The sequence below is a fragment of the Tursiops truncatus genome, chromosome 12 (assembly GCF_011762595.2).
Source record: "Tursiops truncatus isolate mTurTru1 chromosome 12, mTurTru1.mat.Y, whole genome shotgun sequence".
NCBI classification, from domain to species: domain Eukaryota; kingdom Metazoa; phylum Chordata; class Mammalia; order Artiodactyla; family Delphinidae; genus Tursiops; species Tursiops truncatus.
This window is the reverse complement of record NC_047045.1, coordinates 79,012,829-79,040,665: the sequence shown is the minus strand read 5'-3', so window position 1 is coordinate 79,040,665 and position 27,837 is coordinate 79,012,829. Positions and strand designations below refer to the sequence as shown.

The 27,837-nt window shown below is 39.4% G+C and overlaps 3 long non-coding RNA genes across 6 annotated transcripts in view; 1 reads left to right on the top strand and 2 right to left on the bottom strand.

Moving 5' to 3' along the window:
* Nucleotides 1-1,436, bottom strand: part of LOC117314519 (uncharacterized) — a 37,239-nt gene extending 35,803 nt beyond the window's left edge. The window contains exon 1 of the long non-coding RNA XR_004529311.2: nucleotides 1,239-1,436. This is a non-coding gene — a long non-coding RNA (uncharacterized lncRNA). The remainder of the gene's footprint in view (nucleotides 1-1,238) is intronic.
* Nucleotides 254-23,497, top strand: LOC109552828 (uncharacterized). 4 transcript variants are annotated; one of them, XR_004529308.2, is made up of 4 exons: nucleotides 687-1,125; nucleotides 10,493-10,713; nucleotides 21,594-21,813; nucleotides 23,284-23,497. It is a non-coding gene; the product is annotated as an uncharacterized lncRNA (long non-coding RNA). The 4 variants fall into 4 exon arrangements; XR_004529309.2 differs by lacking the exon at nucleotides 10,493-10,713 and having other exon boundaries at nucleotides 864-1,158; XR_004529307.2 differs by lacking the exon at nucleotides 10,493-10,713 and having other exon boundaries at nucleotides 869-1,125.
* Nucleotides 9,134-26,838, bottom strand: LOC109552829 (uncharacterized). The gene is made up of 4 exons (XR_002179737.3): nucleotides 26,722-26,838; nucleotides 11,281-11,476; nucleotides 10,478-10,673; nucleotides 9,134-9,862 (listed from the first exon to the last, which is right to left on the bottom strand). It is a non-coding gene; the product is annotated as an uncharacterized lncRNA (long non-coding RNA).
* Between the last annotated feature and the right edge of the window lie 999 nt (nucleotides 26,839-27,837).

The following is a 27,837-nucleotide window of genomic DNA, read 5'->3' as shown; positions in this document are numbered from 1 at the left end:
TGAGAAAAGGAGGAAAGGAGGAAATAAAGATAGCTCGTGAGAGATGGTTGTAGAGAAAAATAATAGGTCAAGGATGAAGTCACTTCTAAGTTACGTAGTATTGAAACTTGGAGTTTAAAAAGCTAGGCCTGCAAGTCTGAACTAGTCTGTATGACTTTATACAAATCGCACGACCTACTAAACCCTTTTTCCTTATGTTACTAGACAGATATTAATAGCAGCCCCATACCCTTGCATAAGGACAAGGTGAGTTGACTTCCGTGCAGGTGCCTAGCGTGGTGCCATGTCACGACAGGGGATGAATTTAACTCTGAACCTAAGATCCCACTATTCCACAAGAAAACAAGGCAACTGAGTGATGGTTCACGTTAGATGTAGCCCTTTTAGTTACAGGAGAAGCCAGGCCCAAAAAGGAAGGAACGATTTTTGGCCAGCTAAAGGTGAAGTGGACTTTTCTCCCTCGCCCTGGGAAGTCGAAGCTTCCAGGGTTTTCTAGAGGCGACTTCTCGCACTTCTTTAGGGAGGTCCTGGAGCAAGGGCTGCCTTGGGATGATTCTTTCCCGCTGAATTCGGCTACGAAGCACCTTTCATAGAAAGAAGGGGCCCCTATTGGCAATACCTACCTGAGCAGTGGGTGCGTGTGTGAGTGCGCTTGCGCAGGTGAGTGCGTGGGTGTGAGTGTGCGCGCACGTGTGTGTGTGTGTGTGTGTGTGTGTGTCCGCGCGCCCGAGCCGGGCTTTGGGCAGGGTTTGGGTCGGAGATTGCCTCTGTTCTCAGAGGCCCTCATCAGCAGTGCAGAATGAGTCGGTGCGCTGGGAGGGAGGCCCTGGGACGTGCCAGGCAGATGCCCGGTGTTTTCATGGACTCGTCCCGAGCACCGCCCGGCCCTCCTCTGCCAGATCCTGGGTAGGCTGGCGAGGGAACCGGTTTTCCTCCTCCCCAGCGAGTGGGGACCGGGTGGGGAGAGCCCCGCCTTCCCAGCGCTCCGCCTCGCCCCGCGCAGGCCGCTCCTTTCCAGAGGAAGCATCTAGAACAGAACGCAGGCACCGGCTTGCGAACGCTGGACGACGACTTCCCGAGGCCGTGTGGTGTGTAAACAGAACTGTTGTCAATCAAGTCGCGTCTGTGAGTTAGAGGCACCGCGCGGTGGATTCTTTGGTACAAGGAAAGCCTCTTTGCTGGGAGCATACTCCCTCCTCCCCCCATTTATATCACTGTTAATTTTTGGTGGTCGTCACCTTTTCCAGCTTGGCTCTGCTTCTTCCGTCCTCTCTTTTGATGATCCTTTCCGCCCTTGTAACCCTCCATTTCCCACCTGCTGGAACTGCTGAGAGCGTGTCGTCAGGAGGTAGAATTTACCAGCTTTAAACACATGAGCTTTTAATCCAAAGACTGTGGTGCATGCGGAACAGAAAAAATGAGAACTTGCCCGAGGCTCTCCAGCCTTCCAGGCAGGCAGCGCGTCCCTTCAAGTCACCTGCCTTTGATTCTCTTTGAGCTGGGCTCCTCCCCCCCCGCCCCCCCCGCCCCGAGTGTAGCCACTTGGGACCGGTCGCCCCGGAGTTCTCTTGCAGGAGACAGCTATATTTCACTAGGGATGGAGTGATTTATGTGTAAAGTTTAAATAGCTTTTTGGGGCTCTGAGGAATGCAAAATGCAGCATGACTGGAAGGTACAGTATACTTAAGGGAAAACGTGGAATGCACCGAATGTTTTCTTTTCCTTCTCTTAAAGCTAGTTTAAATCTGTTTCGCTGACGAAACTGTGTAACCATGTGCAAATGTGTAATTCTGCCTCCTGACAAAATTGGCCAGGATCGGGATCACCGGCCATGCCAAGGCTGGAAGCCCAGCTTAGACACCGAGGGGCTACTCTGAGCATAGAGTTCCCCCTAACTTTAGAATATGCAGAAAGAATCGAAGGACTGCTACTTTTTTCAGATTCAATGCCTGTCTCTAAACCCCCTCTTTTAAATACGTATTTTTAAGGGAGGGAGTCGTATGCTTTAATTTTTACCCCAGTGAAGACAGTTTGCGTTTTGAACAAAATTGGGTAATGATTATAATCAAATATGCTCATTAAAAGCCATTTCTATTTTAGCAGGAAAATAAATATTCTGGTTTGGAAATGTCGGTTTTGCCAAAAATAAAGATGTAAAAATATTTTAAGAAATTAGTGCAAAAGTCCATGATTGCACCTTCCAGAAATGAAATTAATTTCATTTCTAGAGATACACTCGACTTTAAATTTTTACTTCATTATACATTTCAGGCATACAACAAACCCAAAGAGAATTATATAACAAACATCTGTATTCTACTACTCAGCCCAAGAGATAAAGCATTTCAGGTGTAATTGAAGCCCCCTCATACCACGTGTCCCCCTTCTTAATCTCAGTACCCTTACATTCCTCATATAAACTATTTATCATAACCATGCATTAAAAATCTTTTTTGCCACATAATGTATATACACATAAATAAGACATTATATAGTGTGATTTTGCATGTTCTTAATCTTTATATAAACGGTATCATACTGCACCTACATTTCTGCAATTTGCAGATAAGCACTCCACATTGTATTTTTGTGATATACCCAGCTTGAGTACAGTACCTCTGCTTCCTTCCTTTTAACTGCTGCCTAGATATCCACGTCTAGATACCTGTGCTTCTGCTGATTGATGTCTGTTGTTTCTACTTTTTCTCTGTCGTAAACAATGTTGCTATGGACCTTCTTATATATGTCTCCTTGTGCACATGTGAAGAATTTCACCCGGGAGGGGAAATGTTTCAGGATTCTAGGGACAAAGTCCATGACTTTATTAGATGCTGCCTAATTACTCTCTTGACTCACCACTTTTATATTATCACTGTAGAAATAAAAGAAAATCAAGATTACAGATGAGAACAAAAAGGAAAAACCATTCCCATCTCTCCATCCAAAGAAATCCACTTTTAACTTAAAAAACTTTGTTTTGGTGCATAAACCTCTAGGTTTATTCTTCTGTGAGATACATGTATTTTTATATGTCATATGTGAATATATATATATGGTATACATATACATTATTATATACATATACATACAAATATATATGTATATATATTTGACCCTTGAATAATATGAGTTTGAACTGCATGTGTCCACTTATATGCAGATTTTTTTCAATAAATACTACAGTGCTAGGCAATCTGTAGTTGGTTGAATCCATGGATGTGGAACTGAGGATACAGAGGGCCAACTATAAAGTTATATGGATTTTTCACTGCAGGGGGTTGATGGTCAGGTCATCTCCCTAACCCCAGAGTTGTTCAAGGGTCAATTGTATATTTATATTTAATGTTTGGGATTCTACATATGTATATATTTTTAAGACCCACGTGAAATGTAACTTTCTTTTTATGAATTTTATTTCATTTTATTTTTATACAGCAGGTTATTAGTTATCCACTTTATACATATTAGTGTATATATGTCAATCCCAATCTCCCAGCTCATCACACCACCCCTATCCCCCCAACCCCTCCACTTTCCCCCTTGGTGTCCATATGTTTGTTCTCTACATCTGTGCCTCAATTTGTGCCCTGCAAACTGGTTATCTTTACCATTTTTCTAGGTTCCACATATATGCGTTAATATACGATATTTGTTTTTCTCTTTCTGACTTCACTCTGTATGACAGTCTCTAGATCCATCCACGTCTCTACAAATGACCCAATTTCGTTCCTTTTTATGGCTGAGTAATATTCCATTGTATATATGTACTACATCTTCTTTATCCATTCGTCTGTCGATGGGCATTTAGCATGCTTCCATGACCTGGCTATTGTAAATAGTGCTGCAATGAACATTGGGGCGCATGTGTCTTTTTTTGCGGTACGTGGGCCTCTCACTGCTGTGGCCTCTCCTGCTGCGGACCACAGGCTCTGGACGTGCAGGCTCAGCAACCATGGCTCACGGGCCCAGCTGCTCCGTGGCATGCGGGATCCTCCCGGACCGGGGCACGAACCCAGGTCCCCTGCATCGGCAGGCGGACTCTCAACCACTGCGTCACCAGGGAAACCCCGCATGTGTCTTTTTGAATTATGGTTTTCTCTGGGTATATGCCCAGTAGTGGGATTGCTGGGTCATATGGTAATTCTATTTTTAGTTTTTTAAAGAACCTCCATACTGTTCTCCATAGTGGCTGTATCAATTTACATTCCCACCAACAGCGCAAGAGGGTTCCCTTTTCTACACACACTCTCCAGCATTTGTTGTTTGTAGATTTTCTGATGATGCCCATTCTAACTGGTGTGAGGTGATACCTCATTGTAGCTTTGATTTGCATTTCTGTAATAATTAGCAATGTTGAGCAGCTTTTCATGTGCTTCTTGGTCATTTGTATGTCTTCTTTGGAGAAATGTCTATTTAGGTCTTCTGCCCATTTCTTGATTGGGTTGTTTGTTTTTTTTAATATTGAGGTGCATGAGCTGTTTATATATTTTGGAGATTAATCCTTTGTCTGTTGATTCATTTGCAAATACTTTATCCCATTCTGAGGGTTGTCTTTTCGTCTTGTTTGTAGTTTCCTTTGCTTTGCAAAAGGTTTTAAGTTTCATTAGGTCCCATTTGTTTATTTTTGTTTTTATTTCCATTACTCTAGGAAGTGTCAAAAAAGATCTTGCTGTGATTTATGTCAAAGAGTGTTCTTCCTATGTTTTCCTCTAAGAGTTTTATAATGTCTGGCCTTCGTTTAGGTCTCGAATCCATTTTGAGTTTCTTTTCGTGTATGGTGTTAGGGAGTGTTCTGATTTCATTCTTTTACATGTGGCTGTCCAGTTTTCCCAGCACCACTTATTGAAGAGGTTGTCTTTTCTCCATTGTATATCCTTGCCTCTTTTGTCATAGATTAGTTGACCATAGGTGCATGAGTTTATCTCTGGGCTTTCTATCCTGTTCCATTTTTCTGTATTTCTGTTTTTGTGCCAGTACCACATTGTCTTGACTACTGTAGCTTGTAGTATAGTCTGAAGTCAGGGAGTCTGATTCCTCCAGCTCCGTTTTTTTCCCTCAAGACTGCTTTGACTATTTGGGGTCTTTTTTGTCTCCATACAAATTTTAAGGTTTTTTTTTGTTCTAGTTCCATAAAAAATGCCATTGGTAATTTGATAGGTATTGCATTGAATCTGTAGATTGCTTTGGGTAGTATAGTCATTTTCACAATATTGATTCTTCTAATCCAAGAACATGGTATATCTCTCCATCTGTTTGTATCATCTTTAATTTCTTTCATCAGTGTCTTATAGTCTTCTGCATACAGGTCTTTTGTCTCCCTACTTAGGTTTATTCCTAGGTATTTTATTCTTTTTGTTGCAGTGGTAAATGGGAGTGTTTCCTTAATTTCTCTTTCAGATTTTTCATCATTAGTGTATAGGAATGCAAGAGATTTCTGTGCATTAATTTTGTATCCTGCAACTTTACCGAATTCATTGATTAGCTCTAGTAGTTTTCTGGTGGCATCTTTAGGATTCTCTATGTATAGTATCATGTCATCTGCAAACAGTGACAGTTTTACTTCTTCTTCTCCAATTCGTATTCCTTTTATTTCTTTTTCTACTCTGATTGCCATGACTAGGACTTCCAAAACTATGTTGAACAACAGTGGTGAGAGTGGACATCCTTGTCTTGTTCCTGATCTTAGAGGAAATGCTTTCAGTTTTTCACCATTGAGAATGATGTTGCTCTGGGTTTGTTGTATATGGCCTTTATTATGTTGAGGTAGGTTTCCTCTATGCCCACTTTCTGGAGAGTATTTATCATAAATGCGTGTTGAATTTTGTCAAAAGCTTTTTCTGCATCTATTGAGATGATCATATGGTTTTTATTCCTCAATTTGTGAATATGGTGTATCACATTGATCAATTTGCATATATTGAAGAATCCTTGCATCCCTGAGATAAATCCCACTTGATCACGGTGTACGATCCTTTTAATGTGTTATTGGATTCTGTTTGCTATTATTTGGCTGAGGATTTTTGCATCTATATTCAGCAGTGATATTGGTCTGTAATTTCCTTTTTTTGTAGTATCTTTGTCTGGTTTTGGTATCAGGGTGATGGTGGCCTCATAGAATGAGTTTGCGAGTGTTCCTTCCTCTGCAATATTTTGGAAGAGTTTGAGAAGGATGGGTGTTAGTACTTCTCTAAATGTTTGACAGAACTCACCTGTGAAGCCATCTGGTCCTGGACTTTTGTTTGCTGGAAGATTTTAAATCACAGTTTCAATTTCATTACTTGTGATTGATCTGTTTATATTTTCTATTTCTTCCTGGTTCAGTCTTGGAAGGTTATACCTGTCTAAGAGTTTGTCCATTTCTTCCAGTTTGTCCATTTTATTGGCATAGAGTTGCTTGTAGTAGTCTCTTATGATGCTTTGTATTTCTGCGTTGTCTGTTGTAACATCTCCTTTTTCATTTCTAATTTTATTGATTTGAGTCCTCTCCCTCTTTTTCTTGATGAGTCTGGTTTATCAATTTTGTTTATCTTCTCAAAGACCCAGCAATTAGTTTTATTGATCATTGCTATTGTTTTCTTTGTTTCTATTTCATTTATTTCTGCTCTGATCTTTATGATTTCTTTGATTCTCCTAACTTTGGGTTTGTTTGTTGTTCTTTCTCCAGTTCCTTTAGGTGTACGTTAGATTGTTTATTTGAGATTTTTTTTTTTTCTTGAGGTAGGCTTGTATTGCTATAAAATTCCTTCTTAGAACTGCTTTTGCTGCATCCCATAGGTTTGGGATCGTCCTGTTTTCATTGTCATTTGTCTCTAGGTGTTTTTTGATTTCCTCTTTGATTTCTTCAGTGATCTCTTGGTTATTTAGTAACGTATTGTTTAGCCTCCACTTGTTTGTGTTTTTTACGTTTTTTTTCCCTTTAATTGATTTCTAATCCCATAGCGTTGTGGTCAGAAAAAATGCCTGATATGATTTCAGTTTTCTTAAATTTACTGAGGCTTGATTTGTGACCCAAGATGTGATCTATCCTGGAGAATGTTTCATGTGCAGTTGAGAAGAAAGTGTAATCTGCTGTTTTTGGATGGAATGTCCTATAAATATCAATTAAATCTATCTGGTCTGTTGTGTCATTTAAAGCTTGTGTTTCCTTATTAATTTTCTGTTTGGATGATCTGTCCATTGGTGTAAGCGAGGTGTTAAAGTCCCCCACTATCATTGTGTTACTGTCGATTTCCTCTTTGATAGCTGTTAGCAGTTGCCTTATGTATTGAGGTGCTCCTATGTTGGGTGCATATAGTATTTATAATTGTTATATCTTCTTCTTGGATTGATCCCTTGATCATTATGTAATGTCCTTCCTTGTCTCTTGTAACATTCTTTATTTTAAAGTCTATTTTATCTGATATGAGTATTGCTACTCCAGCTTTCTTTTGATTTCCATTTGCATGGAATATCTTTTTCCATCCCCTCACTTTCAGTCTGTATGTGTCTCTAGGTCTGAAGTGGGTCTCTTGTAGACAGCATATAGATGGGTCTTGTTTTTGTATCCATTCAGCGAACCTGCGTCTTTTGGTTGGAGCATTTAATCCATTCACATTTAAGGTAATTATCGATATGTATGTTCCTATTACCATTTTCTTAATTGTTTTGGGTTTGTTTTTGTAGGTCCTTTTCTTCTCTTGTGTTTCCCACTTAGAGAAGTTACTTTAGCATTTGTTGTAGAGCTGGTTTGGTGGTGCTGAATTCTCTTAGCTTTTGCTTGTCTGTAAAGCTTTTGATTTCTCCATCGAATCTGAATGAGATTCTTGCCAGGTAGAGTAATCTTGGCTTCCCTTTCATCACTTTAAATATATCGTGCCACTCCCTTCTGGCTGGTAGAGTTTCTGCTGAGAAATCAGCTGTTAATGTTATGGGAGTTCCCTTGTATGTTATTTGTTCTTTTTCCCTTGTTGCTTTCATTAATTTTTCTTTGTCTTTAATTTTTGTCAATTTGATTACTATGTGTCTCGGCATGTTTCTCCTTGGGTTTATCCTGCCTGGGACTCTCTGTGCTTCCTGGACTTGGGTGGCTATTTTGTTTCCCATGTTAGGGAAGTTTTCGACTATAATTTCTTCAATTATTTTCTCGGGTCCTTTCTCTCTCTCTTCTCCTTCTGGGACCCCTATAATGTGAATGTTGTTGCATTTAATGTTGTCCCAGAGGTCTCTTATGCTGTCTTCATTTCTTGTCATTCTTTTTTCTTTATTCTGTTCCACGGCAGTGAATTCCACCATTCTGTCTTCCAGGTCACTTATCCGTTTTTCTGCCTCAATTATTCTGCTATTGATTCCTTCTAGTGTATTTTTCATTTCAGTTATTGTATTGTTCATCTCTGTTTGTTATTTATTTCTTCTAGGTGTTTGTTCTTTAATTCTTCTAAGTCTTTGTTAAACATTTCTTGAATCTTCTCGATCTTTGCTTCCATTCTTTTTCTGAGGTCCTGGATCATCTTCACTGTCATTCTTCTGAATTCTTTTTCTGGAAGGTTTTCTATCTCCACTTTATTTAGTTGTTTTTCTGGTGTTTTATCTTGTTCCTTCATCTGGTACATAGCCCTCTGCCTTTTCATCTTGTCTGTCTTTCTGTGATTGTGTTTTTTGTTCCACAGGCTGCAGGATTGTAGTTCTTCTTGCTGTCTGCCCTTTGCAATTCTATATTTTTTAATTCAACATTATATAGTGAGCATTCCACCATATCACTAAATATTCATTTAAAGACACAACTTTAATGGCTGCAAATTAGTTCATTGTAGGAGTAATTCTTTGGTTTATATAACTACTCACCTGTTAAACATTTAGATAACAATTTCTTGCTCTTACAGAAAATGCTGTGATGAAGTACAAAGTATTTCTAAACAAAAGCATTTTTTGATTTATTTTCTTCATGGTAGGTTTTTTTTTTTTTTTTTTTTTTTTTTGCGGTACGTGGGCCTCTCACTGTTGTGGCCTCTCCCGTTGTGGAGCACAGGCTCTGGACGCACAGGCTCAGTGGCCATGGCTCACGGGCCTAGCTGCTCCACGGCATGTGGGATCTTCCAGGACCAGGGCACGAACCCGTGTCCCCTGCATCGGCAGGCGAACTCTCAACCACTGCACCACCAGGGAAGCCCTTCATGGTAGTTTTAGTGAGTTAATCAGTCCTTTTGTTGCTAGAGCAGCTAAAATCTTTAAGGATAAAATAAAAGCTTTTAACTTATTTCAATTTTTTGATACTCTTCATGTTAATTTGTCTTAGTCCTTTCCCTGGCTCTATAGGGTTCTAGTAGGGAAATGTAACACAATTTAGCAATCCATTCTACAGTAGATGGGCACTTGGATTGTCTCAAATATTTGCTCTTGTAAACAGGGCTGCTGTGTGTGTGTTGCTGTTTACTAGTAGGAGAGCTTCCTGACAGCTCCAGCTCTTTTAGCTCCAACCACCAATAGCCAGTTATGTGACTGAACAAGTTATATCACCTTTCTGAGTCTCAACTTACATCAACTACAAAATGGAGCCAACAGAGGTAATAACATTTATTGAAGGCTTATGACAAAGCAGTGACCGCTGTAAGGACTTTACGTGAATTACCTCATTTAATGCTCACAACATCTCTGTTGAATATATACCACCATTACTTCCACTTCACAGATAATTAAGCTGAGGTAGAGAGAGATTAATTACCCAAACTACAATCAATAAGTGGGCAAGACACAATTCAGACCTACAGACTCTGCCCCCAGAGCCTGCCCCCTACTTGCTTTCTCTCTGCTCATCCTTTATGCTGAACCATTTTACAGTTGTAGACATCTTGACATTTCACTCCCAAATACTTCAGGATTACCATACCTAAGAAAAGCAACACTTATTTAATATCATCTAACATACAGTCACATGACATACAGTCATATAACATCCACATAATATAAGTATAATGTGCTTAGGACGTAGTTTTACATCCTCATCAACACTTGGTATTGTCAGACTACAGAGTTTTGCTGCTCTGAAGGGGTGTTGAAATGGTGTCTCACTGTGGTTTTAATTTGCATTTTCCTGATTATTTATGAGGTTGAACTTATGAGACCATTCATTTTCCCCTCTGTTATGTGAAAATGCCTGTTCATTTCTTTTACGCATTTTTAAAAAAATCGGTTTGTCTGAAAAGCTTTTCTTTTTACGATGGAAACTGGCATCACAAATTCCTACTGTAAGTTCAAGTTACTCAGTGGCTCAGCATCACAAATAAATGGCCCATGGAGAATGAAGCTGGAAATAGAGGAATGCTTTCCTAAAAGTGATTACTTGGAAATTTGGATCTCAAAGGTAGAAATGAGGCATACAGCTTCATGCTGAATAGCAAAATATACCAATACTTATAAAATTTCCCAAGATAAGTAACAGAAATAGCAGCAGTGCTATATTTAAGTAAGAGAGATGAGTTGAATTCTGTGTCCTATTTCCCACCTGTCCTATTTCCAGGCGTTGAAATCTAAGTTATGAGGATGCTTGCAGGAATGAGCTCCAGCCTTTGTGATTGTCCTTCAGACGATGAGTGGACTTCAGTCATTAGTGGTCCAAGTCACTCCATTTTCACCAGGACTGAGGCACGGAAAATCAATAGTAGGATCATTTAATAATGCTTCAAAGACTTGAAAAAAGCCTGTGAAGAGAGGTTTAAACCCAAATAAAGAAACTCCAGAGTAAGGTGTTCCTGTACTTGTTCTTATTTTCCTTTGACTTAAAGAGAACCATTTGTAGCTCTGTATCCTCGTTTCTAGCATGGAATTCAGCCTAGACTGTTAATCCAGATTGTTCCCGATAGGAAATAAGATAAGGTATATCAGCTTATTCATGTGGCAGTATAATAAAATATGAAAAGAATATAAAGTATGATTAATCATTTTTCAGCATACGAATGTTAAGATTTGTACTTTAAAGTACAAATCACTTTACAGTGATTTATAGCATTTTCTGTTTCTTATCTAAATGACTATGGAAAATCGAACTATTCTTATAGATGGGGTAAAATGTACTATTTACTACACTGTATCTCATTATCTTCAAGTCTTGGGTACTATTTCTAAAATTGCAAATGTAAGATTTGGAAATAGAAGCTATTGTGTTTCATTGCTATTGGCTTCATCCAGAAAATAATTTTCCTTTAAAAGTGATTTTATGCTGTACCTTGATTGGGATGGGAGCATAATTTTATCAAAATTAATAGAATTAATTTAAAATATGTGCATTTCATAATATATGAATTATACCTCAATGAAAAAAGGAGAATTGTTGGGGAAATGACATTTCAGAGTCATCCTTCTGGCTGGGGTGGCAGAGATTATATCACCTGGTAGTCCTCAAAGTATTCATGGGACCCTCCAAGAAGCAGTGAAGGGTCTGCAGGACTGACCCAGGATGTCATGTCTGGTGGTCTTGGTGTCTGGGTGAAAGTCTCTGCCATCACTGTGAGAAAAGACAAAAGGGCAGGGCCTGTATTTTTAGCTGCCATAAACTTAACAATAAAACCCATGAACAAATGTTCCCACTGATACTGTCCCCATGGCCAGCTTGAATTGGAAGAGATGTAATTAGACCCTACTTTCTCTCTACTCTGGCTGAGGTAAGGGAGGCCAGCTGTCTGGAAAATTGTAGGAAGAGGAAATGTAGAAAGTGATCACATTTGGAGTTTATTCCAGTTCTCTTTGCATCTAACCCTTTGCCTGAGTGAGAAACAGGGAACAAGTAGGTAAAAGTAGGTGAGTCGTTTATGCAGTTTTACCTCTGATCTCCCCACCTCCTCCTCCCCTTCCCCTTCCCTTTCCCTGTCCCTCTCTTCTTCTCCTCTTCAGAACTGTGGCAAACAGCAGTGGGTGCAGGAACTTCCTTAGTTTGAGACTTTATGAATTGGAAGCATCCCAAGGAGGTCTTTTACCATTTGCAGTTCTTTTACCCAGATGTTTGCACATCAACACGTTGTAGAACAGTTATCTAGTGTAACATTTTGCCTTCAGAAAGAGATTTTTATAAGTCAAATCATTCTTACTTGTACATATTTTAAGGAAACAAGACTCTTCTAAAATGGATATAGTAACATCTATTAAAGGTTGAAACAGTCTTAGAGTCACATAATCCTTCCTTCACTCTAATATCAATCTTTTCTTTTGCAAATTAAATTCATTTTCTCTCCCAGAAACCTTTGCAGATAGAACACTAATGCCAATACCAGTAACCGAAGACAAGCTGTTATCCAATCAACCTCCATAGGTTTTATTTCCTATTTATTCATGCTATATCTGTTCTCTCTACTTTTTAATTTGTTAAGGGGTCAGTTTTCATGTGTTGCTTATTTGTGTAGAATTACCCTTGGATTGAATGGCTCATCATTTTTCCTCCCCACTCCCTCCCTCCCTCCTTCCTTCCTTCCTTTACAGTATAGGGAAAAAATGTGAACATATATTTAAGCCTTTGTACCCGTTTTCAGTCCCAGTTTCCTCCCTTCCCCTCCAAAGGTAGCCACTATTCTGAAATTGGTGACTGTCTTTCCTAGCCTTGTTTTTATATTTTTTCTTCATGTATCTGTCCGTTAGCAATATTTTATATTGATTCACGTTTTAAAATATACATTTATATTCATATAATGTATGTAGCACTCAGCATTATGTTTTTAGATTTTCTATTTAGAATTCATTTAGATTTTGTATTTCTGGTTTTTTCCCCATCCCCTTCATTTCTTGCCTTTTATTGGACTGTCAATATCTCAAGTTCTCTTTTTCTTTTAATTTCCTTCTTTGTCCTCTTTGGTTTAAAAGTTGTATTTCTATTTCTTTACTGTTTATTCTTAGAAATTCTTAACCGAATATAAAGTTAATCAATATGTCTGTTCTTCTTCAAACGCATACAGGGCTTTATGACCATTTAACTCAGACCTTCCTTTACAATGTCTTGTGTAATTGTTGACTGGTATCTTAGTATTACCTTATTTTTAAAGTCCTCTCACATTAGCCCTCAGTTTTATTATTTACAGTAAATCATTACTTAATTTTGACAATGTGTTTACCAAATTCTTTATTCATCCTTATGTTTTGCTCTCCACTTCTTCCTTCTGGATTCAGCTGTTTATCTTACTGAAGTAAACCCCACAGTAGATCTTTTAGGAAGAGTCATTGAGTGGTAAACTCCCAATATTTGTTGGTTTGAAATGTCTGTTTCACTCTCAGTCTGAAATAAAAATTTACCTGGGTATAGAATTCTAGGATGAGGATTATTTCTCTTAGCAGCATAAAGATGCCATTTATTTCCCATAGACATCTATGATGACTGATGACAACTTTGATGAAGGTCTAATTGGACTTTTTTTTTGCTTTTTGTTTTTAGGATATCTGCTTTGGTTGCTTTAAGATTTTTTCTCCTCATCATTGATTGACATTCTGAAGTTTCACCATAGTATTGTATATCAAATTGTGAATTTTAAAAATTATACTGCTGGGATGTTTGCATGCTTCTGAAATCTGAAGACTCATTTATGTTTTAGTTTATTTCCAGAAAATTCTCAGGTGTTATTTTCTTAAATATTATCTCTTCCCCCCTTTCTCTATTCTTTGTTCTGTCTGGAATGTCTACTTGATATATATTGAAACTTCTCGCGGCTCTTAGCCACAATTTCATAGTTTTTCTGTCCCACATTCTGAGAAATTTCCTCAAATCTATCTTCTGGTTTATGGATTCTTTCTTCATTTTTGTCTCAAATATTCACTACCCTTTTCACTGAGTTTTTAATTGTAGTGACTATGTTTTTCATTTATAGAGACTCAATTTGGTTCTTTTTCAGAGTTGTTTATTCTGTTTTCATGTTGTCTTCTTTTTCTCATTATGGTTCCTGTGCCTTTGTTTACATCTTTGGTCATGTTGTAGGCATTTCATAGTCTCTTTCAGAGTGTTCTTTTAGATGCAGTTCTCTGAATGCTGATTCTTCCCTTTGCTATATTTGTTGACTCACCCATGGTAGTTTATTCTTTCATAGACCTTGTAATTTTTGACTATGAACTTATATCTAATTTTTTTTCCTTCCCAGGAGATGTGAAAGTGTTCCCATGGAGTGAATGTACTTTTTTTTTTTTTTTTTTTTTTTTTTTTTGTGGTACGCGGGCCTCTCACTGCTGTGGCCTCTCCCGTTGCGGAGCACAGGCTCCGGACGTGCAGGCTCAGCAACCATGGCTCACGGGCCCAGCCGCTCTGCGGCATGTGGGATCCTCCTGGACCGGGGCGTGAACCCGTGTCCCCTGCATCGGCAGGCGGACTCTCAACCACTGCGCCACCAGGGGAGCCCTGAATGTACATTTTTACTGCTAGGGCTCTAGAGGTTTCGGATGTCCTGGCTTGATTTTTAAGTTTAATTTCTCAATTTGGGATTCCTGAGTCAAGCAAGTAGTATAAATTCAGCTCCCATGCACACACATAGCTCAGGCCTGGGGTTTCCATGTCTCAAAGGTGCTTTTCTCCCATCCAAGATCCCAGACATACAAGACACCGTTTAGGGATGCAACCAAACTTTACTATAGTGGCCTAACTCGGAAGGGCTTTATTTTTCTAACATAATAAGAAGGTTGGAAATAGGCAGAGCAGGGAAGCAATACTGTCATCCATGTCCTTTTCCTCAAGCTCCTTGTATCTTCCTGCCCCTCCATCCTTAAAGAGTAGCTTTTATCCTTCTGCTTGTTTTATGGTGGCAAGCTGGCTATTCCACTCCTGGCCTCATGACCACAGTTCAGGTAGGATAAGGGAGAAGAAAGCAACAAGGAGGAAGGAATGGTTCCCAGATCAGGAAAACCAAACTTTCCCTGAAATCCCTAGCCCACTTCTGCTTACATCTTGTTGGCTGGATCTGTATCACATGGTCACCCCCAGCTGCAAGGGAGGCGGGCCGCACAGCTTGTACTTAGCGCCTTGCCTTTGATGTTTCTCTTCATCTGTGCCACTTGGAGATTTCCTTCCCCTTCCTCTACAGCTTGGCCATTAAAACACATTTTTATTTATTATACCCAGTTTTTCCCTCTGAGTCTTTTTGAAGGTCAGAGATCTCAGAGGCTCTGCTCTTATTTCTTCAGCCTCAAATATCCACATTGCGGAGTGGCGGGGCGGGGAGCGGGGTGGGTCCTTCCCAGAGAAACGTTGTACTTGGTTTTAAAAGCAATTCTGAGACCTGTAGCTGGGGACAAAATGCTCACAATATGTACAAGAGGCAGTGGGCAGACTGACTCAGGTATTCCTTAGCCTTTAAATGAATTGCCCTGATTATTTGCTCCACTGTCTACTTAAGCTATCCGTACCTGCTGAGCTTAGAGTCCTCCTGGGAAGAATGGTTCCTCCATAGCAGCCTCACTGGTGCTGGTTTCAATCTGTGGTTTCCTTTGGCTTATCCATCAATAGGAATCCATCTGCTTTCTTGTCTTTCATAAATTTGTCAAATTTTCTAATTGACTATTGGCACCTTTTCTTGTTTAAGCACTATTATGGAAGTATTAGTTTTTGTGTATCATCATTTCAATGGGATTTTGGGAAGTGGGCCGAGTAAATGTTTATATGCAATTTTCAGCCTTGAACCAGAAGCTCCAAATATGCGGTCATGCATCCTATTTGCTCAGCACCAAGCTTGGCACTAAGCAAAACAAGAGAATACAGTACAGTATCTAATCCTTTGTACCAGTGGTTTGCCGTAGCCAGCTTTCACCAATTTGCAGGAGCCAATTGTTAAACTTGCAAGAATTTTATGACTTGGTTAACTTCACTTTGGCATCTTTAAGTTGACCATTGTAGCAGTATTTATACCACTGAAATCAGCAAATAGTATGAATCAGCCCCTTCCCCTCCTTGAGAGCTGATTGGTAGACATTTGTCCGCACACCACTAGTCTTTACTCTAGTAAACATAAGACACATCTTCATGTCTTGAGATAAGACATATACTGAAGAAAAAGTAAAAGTCCAAGTAAGACAGCCATCAAGTGCAAACCAGCCTAGTACAGATACTCCAACTGCTAGGGAATTCAGGCAGCAGAAATCACTGTTGGCTCTAACAGTTGAAGAAGGTTGGCAAGGTAGCAGCAGTGCAGAGTATTGCTGCTCTTGTCAAAGTAAGGGTGGGCTGTGAAGCCAGAGTTTGAGTTCTAGCTCTTTCACTTACTGCTGTGTGACCTGGAAGAATTACTAAATCTCTCTAGTAAGCATAATGACAGTCAGCATTTACCGAATCCTTATCATGGGGAGACACTGTGCTAAGTGCTTTTCCACGGATGAACTTAATCCCTACTTTCATCATATGCAAAATGTTGTCTATCTCAAGGGGCTATTCTGAGTACTCCATGACATAATTCATGTAAAGAGCATAAAAAATCTCCATAAAATTCATTTTTTTACTACCAAATTTCTTGTAGAAGGTAAGCAATTTCTACCTGCCGATTTTTCCTACAGGGCCTCGAAAGATGGGTCAGATCTGGTTATGTGAAGGGACGAGCAGAGGGCATTTCAGCCAAAGGGGAGGTCGGTCCCAAAGTACAGAGAAAAGGCAAATAGGAGTGTGAGGCCTGGTTCTGATGAGCCTTAGCGGAGCAGAATTTGTACCTGGGGTGGGGGTGGGGGGTAGTCAGATGAGGACAGATTGTGTTCTAAGTGGAGAACTTTACATTTCATGTGATGTAAAGTTTCAGAGACTTTACATTTCTCTGATGGCAGAGAAATGATTAAAATGGGATTTCAAGAATAGGATTCTGACAGGTAGGCACTTATGCAAAATGAATTGGGAGGGGGGCAAAGACAGAAGCAAGAAGTGGCAGAAATGGGAGAGAAAAGAAAAGGCCGGGCTTGAGGGACAGTTCAAAAGACAAAAAAAATAAGATTATTGTATAAATGAATAAGCTAGAAGTATGTAGTCACAATATTTTTAGGAGCAATCTGGACCAGAAATTAAGAAAAATAAGAAATGGTTACCAAAGGGGAAGAGGGTTGGGGGGAAGGATAAATTAGGAGTTTGGGATTAACAGATACACACTACTATATGTATATAAAATAGATAATCAACAAGGTCCTACTGATTAGCATAGGGAACTGTATGTAATACCTTGTAATAACCTATAATGGAAAAGAATCTGACAAAGAATAGATATATATGTATAACTGAATCGCTTTGCTGCATACCTGAAACTAACACAACACTGTAAATTAACTATACTTCAATAAAAAATAAATTTAAATAAAAGAAAATAAGAAGGGAGGATTCTTTCTTTATCCCCACCTCCTACACCCTCCCCCTGCCAAAAAAGAAAAACTACTCTAATTCAAAAGAACATATGTATTTTTTAATCAGCAGAAAGTTTTTTAACACTGCATGTGGGTTTTGGTATTTTTTTAATTACTTAAATTAATGTGAATAAACTTTTTAAGAGGATGTTTAATTTTGTAACTGAATATCATGGCATGTGTAGTTAATCCTGTTTTCCAAAATACCCACAAAATGATGTTAAATAATGGTTTTATCATGGTTTGGAGCTATACTTTTTTTCTTAACCTCTGCAGAGGGTGGAGAAAGGGGGCAGGACACACTACTGGGTAGCACAGGGGGCGTGTTAGTGAATGTTCGTGAGACCCTGTCAGCAGGACTGATACATAGAGACTGATCCTCCTGTAGGGATGCTGGCCTCACTCATGTCCTTGTGCGACAGCCAGCAGGGACACTGTGTGGCATCTCACCATTTTGGTAACAACTGGCTGTGGCAAAGGCCCCTGGTGACCTTCATGCTGCTCAACCCAGTGGAGATTTCTTGGTCTCATCTTTCTTGAGTTCTGAGCAGGCTTGACACTGAATCACTCTCTCCTTTTTGAAAAACACTCTTTCCTTTTGGCTTCTGAGGCACCATATCCTCCTGATTCTCTTCCCTCCTCCCTGGTTAATCCTTCTTAATAAGCGTAAGTTTGTCACCCAGATGTTAAGTTTTGGAGCTTCTCAACATTTAGTCCTAAAATCTTTTTCTCTTTTGTTCTCTTGCACTTATGGTTTTTACTATTTACTCTCTACCTAGCAAACTCACTGCTACCCATGGTTACCATCTATATACCAGTGATTCCTAAATTTCTCTCTCTAACCTGACCTTTCCTTTGGGTCCCAGACCTATAGCCAACTGCCCACTCAACATCTTTGGCTGTCTCAAAGGCGCTTCAGATTCAGCATGTTCTAAACTTCGTGATCTTTTCTCTCAAGTATTGTCCTCTTTTAGTTTTACCCATTTCATCTTAAGTCACCAGTGTTCATCTGAAGCCTATAGCCAGAAACTTAGGCATCCTCCCCAAAACCCCCATTTCTCCATTCCCCTCTTCCACCAAGGATCCAAATCTATCCCAAAACCCTGAAAATTTTACCTCCTAAATAGCTTTTGGCTATATCTACATCTTTGTATCTCTGTGTTCACCATTGTGCAATTACTTGGATTAATGTAATAACTGCCTAATTTGTTTTCCAGAACCTACTTTGGTTTCTTTTCAGTAATCTACTTTCTGAATAGTAGTTGCTCATCTTTTCCAAACACAAATTTGGTCATGTTCCTTCAGGACTCATCAAATCCTTTGTATGTGTCAGAATAAGTTAGGTAATACCTGTAGTAACAAACAACCCCAGAAATCTCTTTAGTTTTCAACAACAGCAGCTTACTGCTCATTCATAGCATGTCTGTGGCTTTGCTCCATGGAAATTCCACTTTGGGATTCAAGATGATGGAGCAGCCTCTATGTGGAACATTGCCGGCCATGGTAGCAATGACCATGACCAAAGAGAAAGTGTGATCTGCATGCTGGCTCTTAAAGCTTCTGCCTGGAAGGGACGCATGTCATTGCTGCCCCTACTTCATTGGCCAAAGCAGGTCACAGAGTCTCTTCTGAGTTCAGTATGGAGGGATGCATGATCTTCTCACAGGGAGAAACACTGGAGGAAGTGAAGCCAGAATATTTGGTGATCAAGAATGCAATTTACCACACTCTTCAGTGACTTCCTATTATTTTGAGGAGAAAACTTATCAGGCCTCCAAGGCTTCTGGTGGTGTTTGAACTCTCCAACTTTACCTCTTACTTCCCTACCCCTCATTGCCTGTACTTTAACCACATTATTCTTTCATTCTTTGAACCTTCTCCAAAAGAGACACATTTACAAAACAGATATAGAGTCACAGACATAGAAAACAAACTTATGGTTACCAAAGGGGATAGTGGGGCAGGTTTGGGGGAGAGATAAATTAGGAGTTTGGGATTAACATATACACACTACTGTATATAAAAGAGATAAACAACAAGGACCTACTATACAGCATAGGGAGCTATAGTCAATATTTTATAATAACTTATAATGGAAAAGACTCTGAATCACTTTGCTGTACATCTGAAACTAACACAACATTGTAAAACAACTATACTTCAATAAAAAAAGGAAGTGAGAGGCAACGAATCAGATTTCAGTTCACTGTAAGAATAACCTTTCTGATAAAGTGAGTATCAGTATTAGAAATGGTATGTTCATTGTATTTGTTCAAGTAAACACCAGATGACCAGATGTAGAAAATGTTGACAGACAATCTAGATAGCAGTGGTAATGGAAGACAGGCAGATATTTGATCCCCAAACTCCAAAGTTGCATAGTTCTATTAGAAAACATAGAGTTAGTAAACAAGGAGGCAAGAAAATAAAATACAAGGCATCAATTATAAGCTAATATAACTGTGCCTCTAGAGTGGCACAGGCAATAGGTGCAGTACTAATGTTCCTATCTTGGCTTGAGATTTCTAAGACTTGTCACAGAGGATCTTTAGGTAGGTCCTCCCCAATCTATGCCTTCATCTATAATTGCTTAAATAAATTGATTATAAATGTGTCTCTTTTGGAGGGCCAAGGGAGTAGGCAAAGTAGTTTATAAACAGAAACAGCCTTAGAAAACAAAAAATTCCAACACTATATAGCATGCCATGCTTGAATAGTGCTTAAAAAATGGTCAACATTTATACATAACATGAAAGCTATGTGTTAATTGCCTTTTCTAATGATATTATATATATAACATACATGTAGCATACTTTATTTTTAAAAATTATTTATTTATTTTTGGCTGCGTTGGGTCTTTGTTGCTGTGCGAGAGCTTTCTCTAGTTGTGGTGAGCAGGGGCTACTCTTCCTTGCAGTGTGCGGGCTTCTCATTGTGGTAACTTCTCTTGCTGCGGAGCACAGGCTCTAGGTACGTGGTCTTCAGTAGTTGTGGCACACGGGCTCAGTAGTTGTGGCTTGTGGGCTCTAGAGCACAGGCTCAGTAGTTGTGGTGCATGGGCTTAGTTGCTCCGTGGTGTGTGAAATCTTCCCGGACCAGGGCTCGAGCCCGTGTACCCTGCGTTGGCAGGTGGATTCTTAACCACTGTGCCACCAGGGAAGCCCACATGTAGCATACTTTAAAAAAAAAACTCCCCTCTTTTACATTTTTATCAGAATAACAGATGCATGGCTTATATTACATGTTTTAAAAAAGTATGGATGAGGTTATAATGTTATAATATATTCTATAGGTGTAAATCACCATTGTAATAAATATAAGGCAACATTTTACAAACTATTAATTCAGAAGGAGTCACATTACATTAGAATAGTTAAAAAAAAAAGTTTTTTTGAATGAGGAGCACTTAAATGAGTCCCTAATAAATGGGGTAGATTTTTATAGATGGATGAACTGGAAGAAATGCAGTGGATATGACCATCTCATGGTCTAGATCTTCTGAGACAGTTTTTATTTCAAACCTGACCATGGTCCTGCAAGTATGGTCATAATTGCTAGAGCTGGTGCCCCACTTTGGGGTTTGAAATATGGTCAGTGTGGGCATGAACAAGTGCATGGAAATGAAATAGGGGATGCCTAAGCGATGAGTCAAGTGAGTCAGTGCCTGATCAGAGCACGGAATGGGGGTGGGTGGAACAGCAAGTATGTGTCATCTTCCATCATCCAATTGACAGCTATCTCTCCATGCTCTAAGGTCCTCCCCTATCCCCCACCCCCCTAGTAAACCAATATGACATCCTGACAGTCCCAGGGGAAGAAACATTTGCAACTGTTGGAAATGTGATAGAACAAGAAACATGCAATCAGTACGTGCAATTGGCTGCATAGATTGTGAAACAATAGTTTTGGTTTTATTTGTTCTGTGACAGTATAAAAATTTCAAATCTTTTATAAGATAGAAACTCTAGCCTAAGAGAGGCCCTGAGCACCATTTCCCAGCAGTGTGCTGCCAGGTCACATTTTGCCATTCTCCTCTCCCCGGCGCCACCTCCCCAGCCCCATTTTCCAGCTGGTGTCTGCCCCTGGGGCACAGGACACAGGTTTTGGAGGGCAAAGCAGTTTGGTGAGGTTTTGCTCAAACACTGTAGGCTTTTTGTTTTCCTTCACTATTATAATGACAAGGCACTAGAAATAAGGTAGAAAAATGGAGGGTGGGATTCAAGAGTAGGTAAACTAAAAGCAAATTGGATTGTCAGGGTTTTGTTGCTTTTTGTTTTTTGTCTTTCCAGGCTATGAATAAAATGTTTACGAACAAAGAGAAAGGTGCCTATGAAATACATGAAATATAAAAACACGAATCCATTCAGAGGAAGCATCTCCTTAGAATGAGAAGAACATTTTATCGTTTTTAACTTTTCTTCGGTCTTGGGTCCAAAATTCATCGTTGAAAATTGCTGTACTTTTTATACAATAGGAGTGTTTATGAGGAGCTACATAAAAATATGAATAGTAAGGCAAGGTTCATTGTTTTAGTGTCATTTTTCTTTTGTTGATTCTTACTTGAATCTCTTCATTTTACTGTTTTCACTTAACAACAGTCTCGCTTTAATTAAGAAAATCCAGTGTCTGGCGACTACATGGTGAAATCACAGGGCCAAAGAGATGGAACTGTGGGGCATAACAGAAGGATACTGATTCCTGTTATCCTCATTACACTAGAAAACACTATGCACTTAACTTTATTCATAAATATGAAGTTTTCTTCTTGATAGTGTAATCTCACTTACACCTCCCTTTAAAATTGTCCAGGTTCCTATAGTCCTCCTAAGTCTGAAATATTATCACTATATTCATACCAAATAAAGATCTGTAAAAGATAAAAGTAGCTTCTTTTCTTGTCTCCTGTCACTGCTGCTCCCTTCAGTTGACTCAGCTGTCAACTGTGGGCCAGAGCAGCTCTGAACACATGGTCACATAATTCATTAGCATTTAGACAGGGCCTGCATCTCAGCCATTAACACATTCAAACATGTTTCTAAAAAATGGTTAAAAACCACCTTGTAGGGTTTGTGCTCATAGAAAGATCAACCTGTGGGGCACTAATAAACATAGCTTATATCTTACTAGATAAATATGCTTATTAAGTGTATTTAGTTTTATTTTGGATTTGGTAACCCCTCCCCCCAAAAAAATTGTCTTTAAGTTGGTGAGAAAGTCAGCTTAACCAAAGCAGAGGGAGATGAGAAGCATTTAGGTTTAGGGGAATGATTTTACATTCTGGGTTTGGATGAATTGTAGAAGTCAGTGATTCTCCCAGTGATCTCTCCAAAATGACCGTGAAGCCAAATGATATGGAGAAAATGTTATGGCAATTGTGCTAGTTAAAATGATAGACGATATAAATATAACTGGTAAAGACAATATTTTAGTATAAATTCACGTAGCAACGTTTGGCCTAAACAAAAATGTCCATTGCTCCTTTTTAGATTCATCAGACAGCAATCTAGGCAATATATTTTGATTCATTACTAACTTTCTTCACAACTTTTTAAAAATTTGGTTAAATGAGTCACTGATTCAAAAGCCTTTATTGAGTGCTGTTATCGTGCCAGCCCGTATTTACTGTGCTACTCCATCTTCTCGTTTTATAACTCTTCCTTTCCTCATTCTCCTCTTTCTTCTCTTCCTTCTTTTCCTTCTGTCTCTGAGACCTCTTAAATTTTCCTTAGATTTGTCTTGAATGTTTTCTTTAGTTTTTCTTCACCATATGGATGTGATATTTTCCCACAAAACTTGTTTTTTCCCGTTCCAACCCTCTTGGAAACGAATGTCCTTTGACTGAAAAAGTGGAAAATATCCACGAATTTTAAACATAAATATAAATTATGCAAATATATAATGATGTTGTTTCTTTAGCTGTTATGGAATGATGGACTTGGTCATTGATATATTTATCTGGTATGTGTCCTTGCTTTTCAGGGAACTTCTGTCCATGTTGACAACCACCTTACATTCCTTACTCAATGGACTAACAAAGACAAAGCAGCCCAACTAAGAGTGAAATAATTTAAGCAACTGTGCAAATTTGCAAGAAAGCGTGGCCAACAGAAAGCCTTCATCCTCTGTATTTACATTGGTACCAATCTTAACGTCATGCTGTTAACTCAACATAAAGCTATGCTTTTTAAAACAATTCAAGGGCATCCAATTTATAACCAATCATGTTCCAGACCTATAAAATATTTCAGTAACAATCCAAACTGGCATATAAGTTAAAGCTCACTCTGGGCAGCTTAAATTTACATGATCAGCCTGGGACTGGCTCATCCCATCGCATAGGATCGCACGACCTCACAGTCAAGTGCAATTCACATCTCACGATTCTAGGAATCGATGGACATGGATACACAGTTATATTATTATTAAATCCAATTGCTTTGCAATTAACCTGATATGACACCTATACAAATGATTCAAATAAAGAGCCTCATGTTTCACAGGAGACAATCAATAAAGTGAAATCACAGCTACTGACAATGCCAGCAATTTGGCTTGTTACTATAGTATTACATTTTTCTCAGATAGAGGTTGCTGTTCCCCTGTTGAATCACAGCTACCATAACCTTCAACTACTGGCAATGCCCATGCCTCACAAAGGCGTAACATTCAAATATGTTTGGACATTCCTAACCCATCTTTGCTGAGTCATGAAAAGTTACAATCAATCTGGGATGTACTAAATCATAAATTTTCTTTCTTTGCTCCCAGAATGGAATTAGAGCTTCTTTCCCCAGGAAAGACTCCTTAATGGTGAAAAAGAAAATAGTTGCCTTTGTTGATAGATAGCATACGTTCTTAGGGAAAAAAAAAATCTTACTCTTCCTCTTGCACAAATGTTTTGCAATTAGCTGTCTGAAAGCAAAACCAAATCATAATAGCATCTTTCCCAGTTATTATTATGGTTATTATTCTGTAGCTTAATAATCTACATTTTAATTAAGTAAAAGCACTTCATAGTTATAACCCTGATCTAAATCAACCTTTTGCAGAAATATTACAACCCTCTTATTATCAGAAATATTACAACCCTCTTATTATCACCCTTTTTTGGCAGATTTTGTCAGTGTGTGTGTCTGCCAGACAACTGGGTGTAGAGAATCAACCTCTTGAGGGCAGAGACTGTGTATGTCCTTCTGAGATCTAACAGACTCATGCACAGACATTCCATAGGTGTTTGTTGACAGCCTATTTGAGTAGTGCCTTGTTAAGACCTCATAACTCCTTATTTTAAGTAGACTGAACTTGACCTTATGGAATATTTAGGACAGGCACTGACCAAAAAATATATTTCTTTTTCCATGTCTCTCTTTATATACTTGTTTTCAAACAGAGACCAGTCAGGTCAGGGTGTGTTTCCATGAGGTCACTTTCATCTCCTGAAATAGGGAGAATAGAACAGTAAGTATGGAAGATGTGTCTCTCTTTAAACAACCACTGTGGATGATTGAAAACAATGACTTATTTAATTCTCTAAGCAGAGTCTGTTCTCCATGAATCACACTGTATACATAATGGTGATGAAAATGTTCAGTTTGAAATTTCTCCCTGGCCAGGGAGGAAACCATGGGGGTGAATCATGGTTTTAGTGATGACTGTCCTGAGGAAGCTAAATTGGGAAGCCACAGGTTAAAAAAGGAGTGGGGAGGGAATCCTTAATCCGAGAAGGCAACTGACGCCCCCTTCCGCTGCTTACACCCAGGCAAGAATCTTCAGAAGAAGAGTTCCTGGAGAGAAACTCTGAAAGCAGAGGAAACCAAACACACTGTACATGTAGAGTTACCCATGGACTGGGAAAAGACACAGGACTTCTCCTTGAGGGAAGGGAGATAAATGGCTGCCTGTTTGAGGAACACAACTGCATGCATTCACTCCTGTGAAAGAAATTCATTTAAGAGCAATTGGGTTAGAAATGGAGATTTAGGGCTTCCCTGGTGGCGCAGTGGTTAAGAATCCGCCTGCCAATGCAGGGGACTCAGGTTCAAGCCCTGGTCCGGGAAGATCCCACATGCCGCGGAGCGCCTAAGCCCGTGCGCCACAACTACTGAGCCTGCGCGCTAGAGCCCGGGAACCACAACTACTGAGCCTGTGCGCCCAGAGCCCGTGCTCCGCAACAAGAGAAGTCACAGCAATGAGAAGCCTGCGCACCTCAACGAACAGTAGCCCCTGCTCACCACAACTAGAGAAAGCTGTCGCGCAGCAACAAAGACCCAACGAAGACAAAAATAAATAAAAATAAATAAATTTAAAAAAAGAAATGGAGATTTACACAGAGGGGTTTAAAGAAGAGGAGCGTGTAAGAGACAGTCAAGATGTACATCAGTCATTTGCTGCAAAACTGTGAACAGTATTGGCGAATTAGGATACAATGTGAAGTGGAAAAATGGGCCACTAACTTGTAATTAAACTATGATTGCACTTATGTTAAATATGCGTATTATGGACAAAGACTGATCAGGAATCCAGAGAAATTAACATAGTTATTGCGTTAATGTAGTGACATTGTTTTTCATTGTTTAAATCGTGTGGGTGTGAATGTGATAGAGAGCTTGTGTATTGAGTCTGATAGTAAGACAGTAACACAAAGAATCAGTAAGCGGGTGTTTAAGTTTCACATGCCATGCCAGCTGTGAACTTAACCTCTCCGAGCCTCAGTGCTTTTATATAGAAAGTGGGAATAATAGCACCTGCCCTGCACTAATAGGGTAGTGAAAACACTCTGTAAATTGAAAGTGTCGTGGGAGATTGTGTGAGGCATTCAGAAGATCAGAGTACTGTATAGACCAGAGACTTAAAAAGTCCAGAACTCAAAAAGTTATCCCTAATCTCTTGTCTCAGCAGTCATGCGGGAGCTGGACAACATGTTATATCATAGTTGCACCATGTACAAATTACAGTCACTTATCGGGCACCTACTAATTGTTTTGCTAACCAGGTTTCCCAATACCATTTGTAGAATAATCCATTTTTCTTCCATTTGAAATGACTTGAAATGTTTCCTTTATCATATACCTAAGTTTATTTCTGAACTCTACTGTTTCTCTGCTTACTATTCTGTTTTAACTTTATAATTGTTGTAGCTTTGTAATATTTTTAATTCGGTTGGGCAACTTTTTATAGTTTGTTAAAAATAGTATCCAGGGTAGAGTGGGAGCTATTAAGGAGGATAACCAAGCTTGGGCCCAAAGAAGTAAGTAAACAGCCCAAGGGTGCATAGCATAGTCTTAGAAGAGACTTTGGAATCAGAGAAAGCTTAGTTCAAATCCTGGTTTATTACTTAACATCTGGGTGACCTAATATACATTACTTAATCTGTCTAGCCTCTTTCTTCATCTGTAAATGGAGGATAACACCACCTACCTTGGAGTGTTGCGCTGGGGATTCAATTACAAGTGAATTGAATTTCCCGAATACCGTGGCTGGCAGGCAGCCCTCCTTTACATGCACTCCTGGTGGTGAGGAATGGCTTCCCTTTCTTAGATTTTTTTGCATCTGCAAAAAGGAGAAGAGCCAAGAATTATCACCACCTTCTACACAGCATTCTGAAGGCTGGTTTCACTGTACAGAGATATATGATAACTGTATAGTAAGGAAACAGGGCACTTAAACTGTACATATGTATTTGCTGCTCCCTGAATATGGTAAAGCAGGAGACACTGTGTGTCATATAGTCCATAAAATGCACTCTCATTATGCGGCCAAGGACATGGGATGTCAAACAGGTAGGAATGCCAGGCAGTACGTTCCTGTCAGACCTTGAGGTAAGTGGAGAGCAGGGGGGAGGGGACATTGCTGAGACTGGATAGGGAACCTGGGAAAAATAACAGGGCCTCTCTCTTCTGCTCTGACAAGTTTAGATTTTAAGTGATTTGGGGGCAGAGATCATATCTATTACCTCGTTTTTTGGTAGTTTCTAGAAGATTATTGGATATTTACGACATTTGGTGATTAGAGTGAAGAGATGTCGCATAGGGCCTCATAGTAACCCTCTGCCTCCGAGAGTGGCCAGGACGACTTTTGTGGGAAGCTGCTTTCTTCTCTCCCTTGGAAGAGACCGATGGAGTCTGATTATAATTAATTTTAATAAAGACCTGACATGACGTGCTAGAATCCTGGCCATTCAAATGAAGTAGAGCCAGCCAGCCAGCTTGGACAAAAATCATCTCAGTTTCCCCTCACTATTGGCTTTAGAACAAGTCAAGTCCCGTTAAAAAGAATTTATTTATTGAGTGATTTTTGTGCCTAGCACTATAAAAAGGTATACAAAAGAAGGACCCTATCTGACATTCACTGTCTGAGTTGGACAGACAAGAAATATAATAAAATAATAGGCACCATCTGTTGAGCCCCTGACTTGCGCTATGCCGAGTGATACGTTCAGTGTGCATTATCTCTAATCCATGAATGCTTTCCACAAAGTGCCTGTTATGTGCCAGGCATTCTGGTTGCTGGGAACACCTCAGGCCTGAAGGAGGA